This window comes from Parus major, chromosome 7 (genome assembly GCF_001522545.3).
Source record: "Parus major isolate Abel chromosome 7, Parus_major1.1, whole genome shotgun sequence".
Lineage (NCBI taxonomy): Eukaryota > Metazoa > Chordata > Aves > Passeriformes > Paridae > Parus > Parus major.
In genome coordinates this window covers 18000666-18019379 of record NC_031776.1, presented here as the reverse complement: position 1 = coordinate 18019379, position 18714 = coordinate 18000666, and the positions used below count along the sequence as shown (strand labels likewise).

Genomic DNA, 18714 nt, shown 5'->3' with positions numbered 1-18714 from the left:
CTCCTATCATTAATTTTATCATCATCCTGTCTTTACAAATCCATGAATACAGACTTTATTACTAGACTGTAGAATAACATCCACAATTTAAGATGAAGTAGGTTGATAATGTGATATCTGTAACCAGAGCCAAAATATATATGATAATAAATTAATTTCCAGGTTAATACTGAAAATTAGTTGTTTATTATAACATGCTTTTTACATTACTGTTTATTTATTTAATGGCACACCTTTCATCTCATAAATCTACAAATATTTCTCTTAATAATTAAGCCCTAATTAAGCAATTTATGTGTTTAAATTTTACAGAGTTCAGTAAAACAATTTACAGTGTAAAGGTAAGAAGATAGGTATTTATAGAAAGATAGTTCTGTTACGGAAAATAATGCAAATTCAGTGTTTTTCCTCTTTTAAACAGGCATAATGTGCTTTCCATGCTAAAAAGAGAATAGTATTTAAACTGAGCAGATTGAAAAATCCATTATTCCCTCTTCATGCATTTCAGTCCATATGGGTTTTGAATCCATAGTGTGGAACTGCAGGGGAAGTTTGCATTACTATCTTAAATTATTGCATGTTAAACAATAAACCTGTCAAACAAAAATATCTTCATTGCAGCAAATCCTCTTGAGGGAAGCAGTCAGGGCCCAAATCCATCATCTTTACTCTCACTGCATATTGTATGTTACCCTGCAACTGGTCTCCTTGAAATCAAAGACCTTGTGTCTGAGGTAAAACAATTAGAGTAAAACTGGCAGAATTATGCCCTTAGCAAACATGATTCAGAGCCATTACCCAGTAATTTAGAGCATCTTCAAAAATGCGAAATAATAGAAGGATAAAATTTCAAGAGGAGATAAATGCAACATTGATCTGAACTATTGAAGATACACCTATGTTTAAATGAATAAGCATGTAAATGCAGAGAAGGAGTTTCCTAGTTACGCCTGAAAATATTCAGATAGATGATCATATAAATTACACTTCAATGAATAACTATTAAGGAAGTAAACCTGGTGAAGAATAATAACTTCTTTGGGTGCTTTTAAAAGCATGGCTTGCATTCAGAGATGCATATGCTTTCACCTGGTGCTCAGTCTGTATTCAGCCTTAATGTATGAAGTACAGTTTTAAACAGATAGAATTCTTACACCTACTGTGAAAAGCAAGTGAAATAGGAAATATCTCTTTGGAATAAGAAATCACATATAAAAATATGTGTGCTTTACAATGTAGGGTGATACTACATAAACTTTTATTCACACTAAAAAGCTGCCCACTAGGTGGTCCAAACAATGCAAAGGCTTTTATTTTTCATATGAGAACATCATTCTGCAATGTTAGAGACTGATTTTTAATTCTCTGTAAGTTACGTTACAGACAGCACTAGTCTATCAGCTTGGTGGTGCTTGGAGCTAAAATACAGAGGCCAGTGGGGAAGGGAATGTGACAGGTTTCTCTACTGGTCCATGACCCTGTTATGAAGCAGTGTTGGTGTTTGCTTAAGGAGGAAGTCTGTGTGCAGGCTTAAACACAAAAGGAAGGACAGGCTATTATTTGTCTTGAGGCCTTAGTAGATGAGGCTCTAGTTCAGTCAAGAGGGGACAGAACACAAAAGGACAAAATGGTTGATACAAGTTTGCATGTTTCTCTATTAATCAAGCAGTCTATTCTCTCACATTTTGTTATCTGGCTATCTAATAGCACAGGCTGCCTGTTCTTAATAACAGATTGGCAAAGGAAGAATAGAGAAGGAAATTTCCACAAAAATAATGCAAAGACTATACTCTGTAATTAATACAGAAACGAAAGCATCTTTTTCACATCAAAAACCTTCTCACTGGGCCATAGAAAGACTGAGCACTATGGCCAAACTGCACACACAGCTATGGTTGTATAGAGTCACAGGGGCTGGTTTTACACTGCACAGACATTCCGCTGCTCTCTGCCAGAGCACTGGGGCAAAACCAGTAACAGTGCCGAGAATTCCGTCCAGTGTCTCTGCTGTGACACTGTGCCTGGGCAGAGACTCCAGTCATTAGTAACAATTATGCCAGAAGTTAATTATTCTAGTCACAATAAAGTAGTACTGAAGAAATCCAAATAATATGATCTCCAGAGGCCAAGTAGTGGTGTTCCCATAGATGAGATAGGTAGTGAGAATGTTCGAAATTATTAATGAAAAGTGAGTGCTCCATAGGGAATTGACCAATGTAACTTTGCTTCAAAGGTAAATGTGACAGATTTTCTGACAGGCAAAGGAAATACGTTTGCAAAAGGAAAGCTAATAGTATCTCCGGATTGACCAAACGATGACATAATTTTTTATGCTTAGCACAGACATTTTGAGCAAGTGAGAGAATACACAAAGAGTCTCTGGCCATGGACGTTCTCTCATGGGAGAACAATGTGACTTATGGATATGTTCCATTTATGCCTCGCACCCCACACTGCAATGCTGAAACTTTGTGAAAGGTAGAGAAATTTGCTAGGATTCTGTGAGATCTGGAAGTATAGTCTTCAGGGTTGTCTATAGCCACAGTCTGAGGCAGTAGGTAGTCCATTTCAGTATTCAGTCTTTGATTTTAGATTCTCTAATATTTTTTATTTTCAAAACCTAGTTGAAGTTAGGGCTTGGCATGTTTCAAGCTGGAATCCCATTAGTCACTGACCCGTTTTTAACATTTTTCTTGCAATACGTAATTTTTTTAATGTTGATAATTTTTTTTTCTCTTCCTTTCTGGTAAAACAGTCATAAAATGGGATTTGGTGAATGTAGCTGTGTTGGGTTTGGAGAAGTGTATGAAGTCACTGGGTTTTGTACTGATGGAGGACAAGCAGACAATTAAATATGTAGAGTTACTACTTGATGGGGGAGGAAGGCTGCTGCCCACCTGAGAAACTACTGTGGACAAGTTTTAGTAGGGGCATTGTGAGCATGGGAGACATTACTCCTAAAATGTTACTCTGTGGTTGTCATCACAGAGATGATATTTACAGGAAATTTAAAATAATCATGACTTCATTAAAAGTTAGGACTTTACTTCAGTTTTAAAGAAATGATTCAACTTTAATGCTAAGAAGCATGATCATGTTAAAATACCCAAGCCAAATAGAGCAGTGGCTTGGATGTTTGGTCTTTGCTTCAGAGTAGAGTTTTCTCTGCACCAGTCTTTGTTATTGGAAATACTTGAAACTGCCTCAGTCTGAAGTACAGTCTTGATTCAATGTCTTGTGCTTGCAATATAGGGAAGTATGTTATACTATGTGGTAGTTTAACATTGTACTAGAATTTAACTCTGATCTCATTTCATTACTATTTTTACGTCTTTTGAAACAAATTAACAGGTATGGCAAAGCAATAATCAGTAGTGACTTGGAAATGGGGGCACTTTTTATCCTTGGATTCACAGAAATCCAATATCCCAGCATGACTGTGATAGGTATTACAGTAAAGAACAGGCAGTATCTCGCACAAATGTGGTATCAAGATCTGGGTTCCTTGTAACCAAAGATGCCACTTCACTTTGTCTAAGTAGAGAGCAATCAATCCAAGCCATTCAACAGTTTGTGTAACTCAGCTTCCTGTTAGATTTCTTTATAACAAACCTTCCTTTCTAAGTAAAAACAAAACCACTGCTACATGATGTGGTATGAAACACTGTGTGGACTTTCAACTAGTTGTCACTGGCAGATGGGATTATACTGACACATGAATGCCATTCATTTCAGAATCCTATCATTCAGGAATTTAAAGGAAAGAATTTTTAATCTATTTAGAATTACTTTTGGTTGTTTAAACAGAAGTTTTGTTTCATCATTTTTAAGCTCTCTGCTGAGACTGATCTTACACTGAGAGAATATAAATCATGAAAAACTTGACTGTAGTCAGTAAAATCGTATCAGTGAGCAGAATCGGGTCTCTTGGTTCAAGAAGATTGATGTGGAAAGTTTTCTACATATCTGGGCTTTAGGGGAGTTTGGAGCAGAATATTTGGTTTTGTTTCAGGTGATGCTTTTGGGTGGATCAGGTTTGAGTTGGTCATTCTTCTGCAAATAAAATAGCATGATCACAGGACAGTTTGACTATTACAAGAAAAAAAATGCCAAGATAGTGTTACATATTATGATGTGATGGTGCTGAGCATGCTGTAGCTGTGTGTGAGGCCTGTGAGATCTCCATAGTATTCTCATGCAACATACCACACTGTAACACACAAATCACTCTTAGCCGTATAGCAGCAGAAGGCTCCAGCAGAGGAGTGGCTGATGTGGTATGTTGTATAATGAATTTCCAATGAAAAGATCCTTCTAGTGTTCTGTGGTTTTTGAACTAAAATCTGACTGGGCATATGCAGTAGAAAAAGCAACTTCTTTTTAGTTTTTCCTAAAAATGTATCACTGGATTACTGATCTCATTACAACTGGGATAAATGCTTTGGGCTTAAATGGAAATCATGTTTCCAGATCATTCATTTTATCTTTCAAATGTGTAAGTAAAACTCCTCATAAGAAAATATTTTTAGGATGTCTCTTGAGAAAATAAGCTGGTAATAAAGCTATGTCACAAAGCAATCATTATTGTTAAGAACTGCCTGGATGGCCGGGCTCAGAGAGTAGTGGAGAATGATACTGCATCCACTCTGTGTCTGGTCACTAGTGGAGCCCTCCAAGGATAAGTGTTTGGTCCAGTCCTGTTTAATATCTTTACTGATGATCTAGAAGAGGGAATGGAGTCTACCATAAGCAAATTTGCAGAGAACACCAAGTTTAGTCAGAGTGTTGGTCTGCTGGAGGGTAGGAAAGCCCTGCAGAGGGTCCTGGACAGGCTGGATCAATGGGCCAGACCAAAAGCCTGAGGTTCAGCTTGACCAAGTGCTGGTCACATTGGCACATTGGCCACAACAGCCCCATGCAGTGCTACAGGCTGGGAGCAGAGTGGCTGGGAAGTGGCCCAGTGGGAAAGGACCTGGCAGTGCTGATTGACAGCAGCTGAACAGGAGCCAGCGTGTATACTTGGGTGGCCAAGAAGGCCAGTGGCATCCCAGCCTGTATCAGAAACAGTGTGACCAGCAAGACCAGGACAGTGATTGTTCTGCCTTTACTGGGCTCTGGTGAGGTCACATCTCAGGTACTGTGTCCAGTTCTGGGCCCCTCAGTTCAGAAAGGACATTGAGGTGCTGGAGTGGGTCCAGAGAAGGACAATGAAGCTGGTGAAGGGTGTGGAGCACAGGTCCTGTGAAGAGCAGCTGAGACAGCTGGGGGTGTTTTGCCTGGAGAAGAGGAGGCTCAGGGGGACCTCATCGCTCTCCACAACCTGCTGGAAGGAGGGTGTAGCCAGGTGGGGGGCAACCTCTTCTCCCAGGTAACCAGTGACAAGAGGATGCCAGCTAGCCAGGTAAGATTCACATTGAACATCAGGAAGGATTTCTTTACAGCAAGGGTGATTAAACATTGGCATGGACTGCCCAGAGAGGTGGTGGAGGCACCATCCCTGGAGGTGTTTAAGGAAAGACTGGATGTGACATTCAGTGCCATGGTCTAGTTGACAAGGTGGTGTTCAGTCATAGGTTGGACCTGATGATCTCAGAGGTCTTATCCAACCTAGCTGATTCTGTGATCCTGTTTCTATCATTATAGGAAAGGATAATCACCTTTCTAGGCTTGCAAGGGCTCATAGTTACGTAGATGGATGCTTTCGGTAAGCCTCATATTGTGTATTGCATTGCACATGGTGGGACCTTGCAGGAGCCCCCAGGAGGAGCTATCACCTCCCACCCTGTGGAAACATTGAATTTTCACTTTCTGGAGTTGTACAGGAGCCTTTCAGCTTCACTAGCCATTAGGGTGAGAAACAGTACCTCATTTTCAGGATTTCAGTTCTTTACCATATAATTCAGTGTTAATTTAGAAAATCTGACTGCAAATGTAGGTGATGTCAGTTGCACTTCTCTTGGTCTTATGGAAATTTTTAGCTGAGACTTGCAGTGACAATGTTTACAGTCTGAACTGATACAGCCATTGATGGTTTCTGTTAAATTGTTTGTTCTGTAATGGCATGATATGCAGCCTGAATATTGCCAAAGTATCAGACCAACAAATCTGAAAAGAAATTGGCCTGTTCATAAATTTTTCTTTGCTGCATAGCTTCTTAATTGTTTTTTCCCCTCCAACAGGCAAAGACGCAAACAGTGGCAAGTGATAAATACAAGCTTTGATTTGTTAAACACATGTTAGCTCTATGTTTAGCCCTAGGCAGTGAATTTCATTATAGGCTGGTTTACTTCTGGATTGGTTATTGTGATTGCTTCCAATGCGAAAAGATTTGACCTGCAGCCATGACTGATTAGTATCAGAGGTGAGAGATAAAATAAGATGCAAGTAAACTGCACAGATAAATTGCAATAGGGTTCTCCAGAGACAGCTCAGTATTTGTTCTGTGCAAAACAAGTTGAAATTCAGCTTGTAATGACTGCATTGCAATAAAAATAGATAGCACAACTCTCTCACTGAAATATGCAAAAATGTAGTAAGAAATCCAATAAATGTAATGAAGTTGAATAATAAATACATGATAATGCTGCTCCAAAAACCAGTAGGTTTTAATAGGGGTTCAGTTTCTCCTCTTAACACATTGTGTCTGTTGATCCAAGCTGCTGTTAACCTGCTCTTTGTCTTCATTTTCTATCCACAACATACAGGTTTGTTGAACACTTATTTTTGCTATTTCTTTGTTGGTAGTTAAGTTTTTCATTGTGCAGCACTTCATTGTCATGTTGTTATTGTTTGAAAATTCTTTTAAGTATTCTCTATAAGCCTTATTTTTGTTATCTTGCCACAGTTACTAGTGCTCTGAATCAGCAGCATATCTCAGATGACCAATGTACTCCGGCATATAGTGTGGCTCCTAATTATTTACTCTTCTGTTTCTAAAAAAACCACACTATTTTATCTAAGTAAACTTTGTTACAGTAAGTACAGTAAGTACAGAGCTTTGAAAGTGCAACAAAGTTAAAATAACTGTAATAATTTTTCTATTTTCACATTGGAGTTTTTGGTTTTTTTTGGAAAACTGCAGATTTCTTAAACTTTTTCTCACATCAGAAAACTTTTTATAATTTCTTTATTTCTGGGTAATTTTTAAGAAAAAGACAGTTAATTGTTTGCTTTTATAGAGCTATGATTTAATCTGCTAGCTGTGTGCTACCAAACAATTTCTCGATATTTTCTGGTATTTAAAAATCTGAATTCTGATGAATTCCCCACAGCTGAATTTTAGAACATCTTTCTAGAAGACATTGTATGCTTTCACAAATTATTTTTATAACTAGTTCTTCATAGATGCTCTGAAGAGATAACATGCTGGTAAAAGCAGTAACATAATTAACATGTTTTTGCAGAATGTTACAAGAGGTGTGCGGGATAGTTCAGAAAGTACCATAACAAATTAATTTCTTATATATTTTCTATGGGTTTGGATTTTTATCCTCAATTCTAAACTTGAGTTATTACTCTAGTGAATTGTGATTAGCTGCCAAAAATCACATACAGCTCAGTAGAAGCCCAAACCATGGTATATAATTTGCATGGTTGATCAATGCAAATGAAAAAAAAAAAAATACCGAAACATCTCTGACAAGTAAAGGATAAATACTGAGGACAAAATGTTTGCAACCACATATCTGAAGATCTAAGTACTACAAGTTACTCATAGATGCAGTTTGATAAATAGGTGTTTCAATGACTAAATCATGAGCTGGTTCTGAGGCATTTGTGTGGAAAAAAATTGCCTTACAAAAACTAACTTACTCATTAGCTCCACTCAGGGCAATGATTGCACTACTTGGCTGTCCATCATTACTTCTCTCTACTCATTAGAAGTATTTTGTATTTCAGCTCTCTCAAGGATAACCTCAGATGATTCTAATGATGAGTATAGCAATAGCCAATACTAGCGTGTCGCAGTAATTGTGAGCTTGCAGAGCTCCCTTCTGACCCCAGACAAAGATATTCTTTCTTGAGGATCTTTCTTACCTGTGAAGAGAATTACAGGAAGAAGTTGTTGTGCTCAAGTGTTGGCAGTACAGCAGAAAAATAATGCCACACCCACCCCTTCCCTGCTTATACCACCTTTCCCCCAAGGGAAGGTTAGAGTACCAAAATCACAGGAAGTATTGTTTCTGCTGGGAGTGGCAAAAAGAGGAACTGCTTTCCACTGTGTGGTCAGGCAGGCAACAAGTATATCTTAGTCATAACATATCATGTATAAGAGAAGAGTTTTATGAATTCTAAGATTTCTTTTCCAAAAAATATCTCAGTGCCTGTTCTTTGTCTTTAAGGTTTGTCCTGCCTTATACGTGTGAAGACATAGGCAATGAACAATGTGAGAAGGCAAGAAACACAACTATGTAATTACTAAGTATTGCCTCTTGCTTGTCAGGTTGGTCTGCCCTACCAGGCTGACAGGGAGAATGCAGGCATGACTAACAAGTTGAATAGCAGCAAGAATCATCTTTAATATGTCCTTCTTCCTCTGACTTACATTTTGTTGGGAATCAAACATTGATAATGTGTGTGATTGCCTAGTACTAAAATGTTGGAAAGCTGTACCAGGTTTTTGCCTTCAGTTGCAGCTAGTTTTTGTGCTTACAGGCTAGGAAGAACATCTTCAATTCCTTGTCTGTGGCTTTGTGAGTGTATAAGCGTAGTGCTATTCTTGGGACTCCCTGTCACCAGTGTGCTTATGTTGCCTCCTGCTCACACACAAAAGTTACATTCAAAATAAGGAAAGAAATATTACATTGTTCCAGCCTCTTTTTTGTAGTACTGGCATTTGCAAACACCAAAAATGCCCTGCAGCAAAGTGGTGCAATTGTTTTTTTTCTACATTCTTTTAATGCTGTTCTTTACTACATATTCTTAGTCACGATAAAGAGCATGACTATCAAATGAATAACAGCAAGCTCATCGGTTTTAAAGGGCTTATTTGAAAAAACAAACAAACAAAAAACCCCAAACTAAGTTTGCTGCAGCTCTAAAAAAATAAAAAAGAGATAATTTTAGTTGCTGCATAGATAGGTGTAGTTTTTTCAAAAATTAAGAACAGCTAGGGGCTATAGTTAAAAATTGGTAAAAGAGATACTTGTGTAAAAAAAATTTTTGACCTGTTGAGTTGTTCTCAGAGACAGATGAATATATATGGAGTTCAGGCCTGCATACTGTCTTGCCTAATGTCCCAGAAGAGCACAGGAACAAGATTCCAGTTTGGACCAACCCCTCATATTTTGCTCATCAGACTTTGAGACTAAGTGATATCAATTTCTTTCATCTCTTGTTGTCCATGTGCTTCCAATTAATATTTCATTCATAAGAAACTGATAAATTGGAAGTTCTTAATCTCCTGACATGGATTTGCCCCTTGCAATGGTATTCAGAACAGCTGTAAGTTCAAGTCTATAGTATATATCAGTTTTCTGTCTGCTTATCCAGACTCATGCTTTTGTACCTTTTGATCATTGATTTAGGGCCCAAGAAGGGTAAATTCCTCAGTTTCATATCCAAAGGAGCTTAACTGCTTTAGAAAAATGAAATTTTGCATGACTATATTTAGATACTCTTATTTGTAAACCATAGCCTACTTTAAAATGTTCCCTGGGAAGAACATAGTCATCAGACAGTCACAGGCAGACATGTGTCAGGGCATTGCAAATGAAGTAGGATTTTCATTATTGTCTTTCATCATCATAAGCAATTTAAAACCTAAAACTTTCAAAATCAGAGATTGCCTACATGGTAATAGCATGCCACACAAGCTAATCATTGACACATATTGAAGAAAATCACTGTTAATTCACAGAATTCCCTCTTCTTGTCCCACCCACAAAATAAGTATGCAGTCAGAAAGCTTCTGCCAGTTTTCTGCTTAAATTCTGTAACTTGTTTGTGGAATTGTAGTCACTTGTGCTGTGACTTGAAATGGAGAAAAAAAGAAAAGAGGATCCAATCTAATTTTTATTTTTATTTTTTTTTAAAGAAATTATAGCAGTAAGGCAGAAAATGCTGACCATGGTAGATTAAACAGTGCAGAACTTCACATGTAAGGAAAATGTGGGACAGGCATGGACAGACATCATGGAATTAAAACCAACCTAGAAGTGGAATGTAGAGGGAATATGCCATCAAAGAAGAAAACCTGTGCAGACAGGCACGATAGAGAAAGGAGAAAGAAGTGAAGGCGATGAAAAACAAAAAAAATTACTGTTCAATTTCAGTAAGGACAGAAGGCTTGGTGCCTTTGCAGTGAAATTTCCTGCTGCTTTCTGTAGCATTTCTTTACTCATATCTAGTTGCTCAAATTTTTCAGGGAAAGTGTAATTCTAGTTTAGAGCATTTGAAAGGAGGATTACAATTGATTCTCTGTTTTGAAAGGCAAAATCTTTTTGAATGTCAATACTTACCAAACATTTTCCTTTGCAGTGCTGTCCATAGTATTGCATCACTAGTTTGCAACACTTTATATCATTATTTGCAACATAGGGTTTTTTTCTGCTTTGGCAGCTTATGCCTCTAAAGGGGTAGAGCATTAATTGGTCCAAAATATTTGAAAATAAAGAAGAGAACAGATGAAAAAGGAAATTTTCCTATGTGTAGTAACAATCTTCTCTTCAGTGAACCTTTTTTATTTTGTTTATGAACTTTGGAAGCTAACCAAACCAACCAAACAAAAAAATATATAACAAAAGGATTTAAATACCTAATGTCACATCAGCAGAAGAGACAAGGTAAAACACAATACTCCAGATAGTACAGTGAGTTACACAATTAATTCAGCCTTAAAACAAGATTCCAGAAGTTAACTGACTACAGGAAGAATTGAGATTACCCTCACTGGATTTCTAGGACATATAGTTTTATATTCTGTATTTCACTATCACATCCATTGCAGCTGTTCAACCATGATGTTTTTGTCTTTGCAGACAAGGACTGAATAAATTTTCAGTTTTATTTCCTAATGTTATTTTTAATTCCTCTGTTTGTTCCCAACTCCATATTCAGTGTTGGACCTAGGCAAAAGCTTTACATTTTTAAATTTAGTGATGACTACTGTTGGGCCTAAATTCATTAATCTGTGACTTTATGACCTATGACTAAACATATGACTTTATGACTCTTAACCTATGAGAAGAACTTGAGGGTTCTCACTGATGAAAAGCTTGAAATCAGCCAACACTGTGTATTGCTTGCAGCACAGAAGGCATGGCTCCTTCAAAAGAGGAGTGGCCAGCAGGTCAAAGAAGGGGATTTTCCTCTTCTACTTTACTCTCATGAGGCCCCACCTGGTGTGCTGTGTTCAGCTCTGAGATCTTCAGCCCAAAAAAGACATGGACCTGCTGGAGCGAGTCCATAAGTACCTATAAAACCACCTGGAGCTGGAGAGTCTCTTCTATTAAGACAGTCTGAGAGAGCTGAGGTTATTCATCCTGGAAAAAGAAAGCTTCAGGGAAACCTCATTGCTGCCTTCCAGTACTTTAAGTGGTCTTGTGGAAAAAGGGAGAGAGAAACTTTTTGCATGGGCAGATAGCAATAGGAGAAGGGGGAACCATTTTAAACTAAAATGTAGATTTACATTTATGTAAATGTAGATGTAGATTAGAAGATGTAGATCAGAAGTTAAGAAGTTCTTTTCTCAGAGTTTGGTGGGGCACTGAACAGTCTGCCCAGAGAAGTTTTGGGTGTCCCATCCCTGGAAGTGTTCAAGGTTGACTTACACAGGGCCCTGAGAAATCTGGTTTAATGGGTGGCATCCCTGCCCATGGCAGAGGATCGTGACTATGTGCTTTTTAAGATTCTTTCCAGCCCAAGCCTTTCTATGATTCTATGGCTTTCTGCGTCTTATCTACCTTTCCAAATGTAATGGAATGTAAGAAAGAGCTTTAAATCTAGTTCATACGCTTCTAGAGCTTCTTTTGGTATCTTCTTGAGGTCTTATGATTGTGCAGAGTCATCCACAGCAGAGCAAGATGTGCCTTGCTTTCTGGACATAATTTTTTTAAAGTAACAGTTTTCAGCTCTATTGATAGTTGCTTCTAAGAAACAGAACCAGATTTATTATTTGAGTTGACAATTTAGGATCAATATTCAAGGTCAGCCTTTAACAGTGGGTTATCAAGATCTTTTATTATCCTTATTGCTGAATGAGTAAGTGTGTCCCAGACTGATCTCTAGGTAAAGCCTGTAGCTAGTGAAGAAATAATACAAAAAAAACTTACCAGGAAAAAAACATTCATTTGTGTTCTTGTTTATGCTCTTCATTTTAAAAAAATGAAATAAAATTAGTAGCAGACGACATACATACTCCCTCAATTTTGTCAAATAAATTCTCCAAATTAGAAATCCCAGCAACAGGAAAACCATTGTCAGCCTTTAGATTTGTACCTGCTTTACTGTAGTCAGAAAAAGCTAAACTCAGGAAGTACATATGATCTGTAAGAGAGCTGAGTTTAACTGTAGAGGAGTTACAGTTGTGTCTACCATATCCTTTGCAAGTCAACTGGAAAATTGTAGGTGCTGGGTTGATGCCGGACAAATGTCTCTCACAACCTCTGAAAAGGTACAGCAGAGGAAGATGTCCCAATATCTGCAAAGGTTGCTTCAGTTCAACATCAGCTGAAAATGGGAAAGACTAGAGGATATGGGAGAAAGATTATTTCTCAAGGACTGCGGCCCTTTATCCTGGTGGCTCTTGTTCAGGTTTGTGCTGCCCTGCCTTAGAATGATTCCTATCCCGGGACAAGTAGGAATGAAGAAACAGATCTGGCTCTGCATGCAGTGAGCAGGCCCTCTGTGCTAGGGCTGTTCTTCTCTGAAGAGGCCTCAGGGCAACTGTAAATTTGGCCTGTTGTGTTCAGCATCATTGTGCATCTTCATGCTACATCATGAGCAAGCATGGCTGCTCTGTAAATCTAGCCCATTGTATCTGGATTACATTTGTTAAACTAATGCTTGGGGTTTTGTCTGGCTTTGTTCATACTAATATTGGAACATTGAGTAAGAACAGCAAATCAGAAACAAAAAACACAAACGTTTTAAAATATTGCTCCCACAGATTTGAGCCACAAGTGTGTTTTATATAAACATTTTGAATTGTGGCTGGATTTTTGACCAGATTGTTTCCCCTGAAGGATCTTTTGAAACAAAAACAAACTGAGCAAAACAAGTTTTGGTGGGATGGGCCTGTGCTTGTTTCTGTGTGAGCTGATGACAAAGCTCAGAGCAGCAAGGCAGCAGTGTGCTGGAATCTGGTATACATTGTGTTCTACATATTCCCAGCTGACTTGCCAGGAGTGATCTAGAACTGAAACAAGAATCCATTTTCACTAGGGCACAGGAAAATAACTCATCATTAATCTGAAACAATTTGGCTATTTTAAAACAACAGACTTGATTAACACAATATCCTGCCTGTGGCTTCTTCTCATGTGAATGTGTGGCCTGTGAGAGGTCAGGAAGGTGAGCAGTTTTGAGAACTATCCTCTCTCTTGTATGGCCCATTAAAGTAGTTTATATTCTATCACTGTGCCCTTTGTGCTTCAGTGTGGGTGTATAATTTCACAAAGGAGATGAGGAAGTGGCTGGCTTTAGCATGAAGCTGTTTCCAATGGAATTCCAAGGTTCTATTTTGGTGAATGTGCCATACACCATGGGATTGCAGTGAAGGAGGCAGAAGGTTTCCACATCCTAGTGATGAAAAAAATTGAAGGTAAGGAATGTTTTGCTTGTAATAGCTGTTTGAATTTATTTTAATGGGGTCACTTTAGTGAAATACTGTAAAGTTTCTGTAGATGCTCTATCATTTAGCAAAGTAAGTCTGCTGCCTGAAGCAGAAGGGAAAGTGGAGTCCCAGTGTGCATTGTTGTGCTTAAGTTTCAAGCAAGATGACTGTATAAAAGTGATACAGATTGTTAATGGTACTGCTTATCAGACTTTTTATTTAGCTTCAAATTTGAAAGAGCTACTCCTTTATTTCTAAACCTTCACATTTGCATCCCTTTGATATGAAATACTTGTGAATTAACTAGAGAACAGAGCTATGAGTTCAGTAACCAAGAGATCCTTGATTTATAAACATACAATTTCAGAGGCTTATGTGCAACATCTCCTTGTTCTGCATATAACAAATACAGCAGTCAGAAGCAGAGGTCCATCCTAATGGTTCCAATACTTCAGGGTGTGGCAGTGGTTATCCACACATCTTGTTAACCATTATAACAATCATTGCCTAAGACCATTCAATTTCAAAAAAAGATTGAAATCTGAATTCTAAGTAACTGCTTAGAATTAGAGGTTTGTAGTATGACTTGTAAATGGGCTGAACAGTATAGACAATGTAGCATGGCTGTGAACAGACTTTCCTATTTGATGTTTCTTGTTTAAGACTAAAATAATACCTATCTGTGTTGTGAAACAGTAATGAGCAATAATTGTGATTTAAGTACATGAAGCATTTAAACTGCAGTAACTAACTGCTGCATTGTCCCCTACAGCATCATTAAGACACTTAAACGGAAATTTAAATTACTTCTAAGACATTCTGTTACCTAGTTCCTCTAAACACAGTTGGGGATATACAGTTGCTGCTTCACTTGCTAATACCTTACTAATGATGCCTTTCCAAGTAACTGTGAGAAATTTTAATTTTTTGTTTTAATTTAGTTGCATAGGAATTTCAAAACAGTATTTGTGGTACTTAGCAGACTCCTGCAAATTAAAGACCTCTGATGTGCTTTCTTTTTGGTGTATGTGTGTGACAATGGCCTGCAGATTTATGTGAAAAGTGTTGTATTTTTAGTGTAGTCTTTTGCAATATAGCATCTGAAAATAAAAGTCTGCACTGAACTGGCAAGTTAGGCTGTATCTGCAGTTAGAAGACTTTGAAACTGTAACTGTATGGCAGATGTATGACAACAAACTTCCTTTCTGGAAAGATGCATCATAGCAAAGAAGTTCTTAAAGCAGTTTGCCAAATGGATTGAGTTGCTCTGGTCAAAAAACCAACAGTATTTCTTTGTGGCTGAGGACTCTTGCCAATTCAGATGATGTCAAGAAACAAATGCATTGGTAACATTTGCTGATATAGACTATGCCTTAAACTAGGCTGTTGTTCAGAGCAAAGGCAAATTTTTTTAAATTGGTTTTTTTCTTTTGTAACTGTCATTGCCTTCATTGCTATGGACCTTCTGCTCGGTGTGCACCCAGGGAAGTCATGGTTTATATGCAACTGTTGTACCATAGGATTAAAGAGCTCAGGCTCAGGTTTTCGTTTGGAATGAACCCTGCCAAGCGTCACCACCTGATTCAATTTAAAGAGGTGATGTGTGCCCTTAGATGCATTTGAATAAGCACCAGTATTTTGTCCTGTAGATTTCTAAAATAACCAAAATAAAAGTAAAGTCCTAAATACATCAGGCTGTCAGGTGTCTGGCCTTTACTCAGAGCTCAGTCAGGACAGTGGAGAAGGTCCCAGTGGATTTTGGATAAGATCAGGAAAAAAAAAACTAAAAAAGAAAAGCAACTAAATAGACCCTGCTGTGCCAAATTTTAAAAAAAAAAAAAAGCCTTTTCTGATACTGAGGGGCAATTTTTTTTATTTTTTTTTTTGACTGGAACAGTAATTTTCATGTGGTATTTCTCAACAGACACAGACTTTTCAGGGCTGAAAGGTAGGGAATGGATACCTTACGCAGGCACTGCACACATGCTCTGGGGCATACAATGTGGTTGCTGCTGCACAGCATCCTCCCTGCACCTCTCAGTCAGAACATGGTAGTACTGAGTAAGATTTGGTTTCCACAACTACATTTGCTTAATTTATTCTGAAAACTCTTGGCATACACTTCAGCAGTATAATGTAGGCAGAGAAATTTGACAGGGCTAGCTAAAAATATTAAATATTCTAGGAAGAGCAAACGTAAAATGATTGGATAGTCTTTTGTTTTCAGGCTAATACATTCATGAACCATATTCATTCAATACTAGTTCCAAATGCTTCCCATATCATTGGAGATTACATACAATGTGAACAGAAGCCAGTCTCATGTATCTTCTTAGCCCCTTTTTAGTATTGATAAGTCCCATAAGTTTCTCCTTTCTGCTTAACCATAACATTCAGACAAATGAAAATACATGCAAATGCAAATCTATTTGTCAGCAGTGTGCTATGGTGTTAGAAAAGCAATTAATTAAAATAACAGTATCTTCTTTAAACTAAATAAACCATTGTGGTTTTAATGTCTTGCATTAAATGTGAGTTTTTAGAAAAACTATAGTGTTCTTCTAAAGCATTGCATCTGGAATTAGTTCAACCTGTAAAAGCATTCTTCTCCTTCCAGAAATTAAATCCATTGATCCCTTTTAAGTACATGTTCTTTAATGGCCTTTGGCCACTTTTAATGTCAATTTTAGGTACAGCTGAATCTAAACAACTGCAGTTTACGTGGTCATTACATAATTCATCTAGATTGATCAGTTTAATATCTGATTTTTCAAGATTTCCTCACAATTCTGGAATTTTAGCAATGCAGATATTTTCCTTTTGCCCAAGGCAATAATAGATGTGGTGTGCAAACACTGCTTTAAAGAGGGTGTCTGTCTGCTGATTTACATATTTTAAAAGTATTAAGATCAAAAGTAATGAGAATTTAATCCATATGGCATGTAAAAGATAAATAGGAATATTAATACTGTATCAAATACTAATTAAAGGAAACACCAGTCCTATTTTTAAAATCTTGCATGCATATGAAAAAGAAGTCATTGCAAAGTTAAGATCTGATTCTTAAAGAAATTAAGAATTTTTTTCAAGCCCAGATTCTAACTGAGACTGAGTTTGTATGCAAGGCCAAATTCTGTTTGCATAGTACTTCACAGTATCACTGGAGTATTCCTTTCTTTCAAAATAGTGGCTCTAAGACTAAAAACTGCCATCAGCTTTGCTACCAGCTTTTAATATGGAAATTCCCTTTCATTATCCAAGAAGCTGAAATACCAGTGTTTTCTAACTTGCCTAAACGTACATGTCTAGGCTCTAAAATAGTTAATTTTAATCCCTGTTGGATTTTGATCAAGACTTGTGTGCAGATTATAGCAGTGGGTGAAGAAAATGTCATCTTCTTCGAAAAAAACCTTAGACAAGAGTGGTCAAGATGAGTCATAAGTTTTCCATGTCTTTGGACTAGAGTAAACTTCTGCCTTTCACTGTTACAGAATCTGTAGGTGAAAGTACCTCGGGATGTGTGCTCCTGGCAGAGTAGCAAGTACTCAGAATAACTGGCTCTGGTTGCACTAGAGTTAGAAGCTTTAGTGCAGTGCCAGCCTAACACTCCACACAGACAAATCAGCCATAGCTAGACATGTATGTATCATGGAGATACATTTAGAGCTTCATTATTTCTAAGACTTTAGACTTTCAGTTCTCTAGTAAATCTTTGTTATAAATATTAAAATGTAGGATATACTTTTAACAGAGGAGTTAGCTTGTAGTGAAAAGTTCCCTTTGAATTATGAGAAAAATAAACAGGGAGAGCTTATAACAGGTTTTGCTGGTACTGCAGAGTCTTGTAAGTGAAAGAATAAACTTTATAATTTGCTGTAGCGGGCTGAAAAAATCTGTGAATAACTGGAGTGATTTTTCTTTGTTTATCTTGAAGATACCCGAGACACAGCTGAGCCTGTCAGAGTGGAGAGAAAAGTGTGAAATATTGAATCATGCTTAATCATGTGCATTACTCAAACTCTAATTCTTTCCTGTAGGTCTAGGGTTCCTATGTGTTTCTGTATATCTAAAGCAAGTCGTCATCACTATAGAGCAAATCTTGCCCTCCAGAGGTTGAGAAAATAGGCTCTGATCATTGGACTGTTTTCTACTTAAAGGTGGCAGCAATTCTACTGTAGAAGGCAGTAAGACACTGTGCAGATTGTATAAACTTCCAGTGTTGCTGCTGTGTTCCCTTCAGATAGATCAAAGTAGTCAGGACAAAGTTGTTTTGACAGCCGACCAACAAATCACGATTCTTCTGTAACCTTACACCCACTTTGAAAGTGCTACACCATTCTAAAGAAAATGGTACTGCCACACATCAAGCATGTACCTGTTGTTCCATGCATGTATGGAGCAAAGTTTGCCTGGAACTTCCCTCTTAATGCAAGAGGCAATTTGTTGTAGAAGGAAGAAGGCAGTCAGCTAGAGAAAGGATGTGAAGGAGAGTGCTGTAAAACATTCCCAGCTGCATGTATGTAAAGCCAGTTTAGCCAATCCAACAGATGATAAGTGGGGATGTAGACCCATCTGTTTCTTGTCCTTTTCCAGGAAATATTAGGTAGATGCAGTAATTGCACACTGTGCCCCTTCTTTACAGTCAGTCTAAGGATGATTTCACAAAGGTACCGGTCTGGGTCCATCTAGAAGAAGCTGAGCTTTGTCCTGGGTGAGTTCATGTTTTTTTTTTCTCGGTTGTCATTTTAAATATCTGGCAAGAGTGCATTGGCTCTGTGCCTTCTGAGTCAGGGTCTCCCTGGGAAGGAAGGATGTGGTTAAGCTCACTGAAGTTGTTTTGTGGACTGCTGAGTGGCTACGGGGCTTTGTATCCCAGGTGTGGCTTTTTTCTGTTCACTTTGCTGCAGAACAGCCCAGGTACTGTTTTTAATAGTTTCTGT

General features: G+C 37.8%; 1 protein-coding gene across 4 annotated transcripts in view; it reads left to right on the top strand.

Moving 5' to 3' along the window:
• The window catches only part of MYO3B (myosin IIIB), a 207186-nt gene that overhangs the window by 154911 nt on the left and 33561 nt on the right, over positions 1-18714 (top strand). The window lies entirely within an intron of this gene.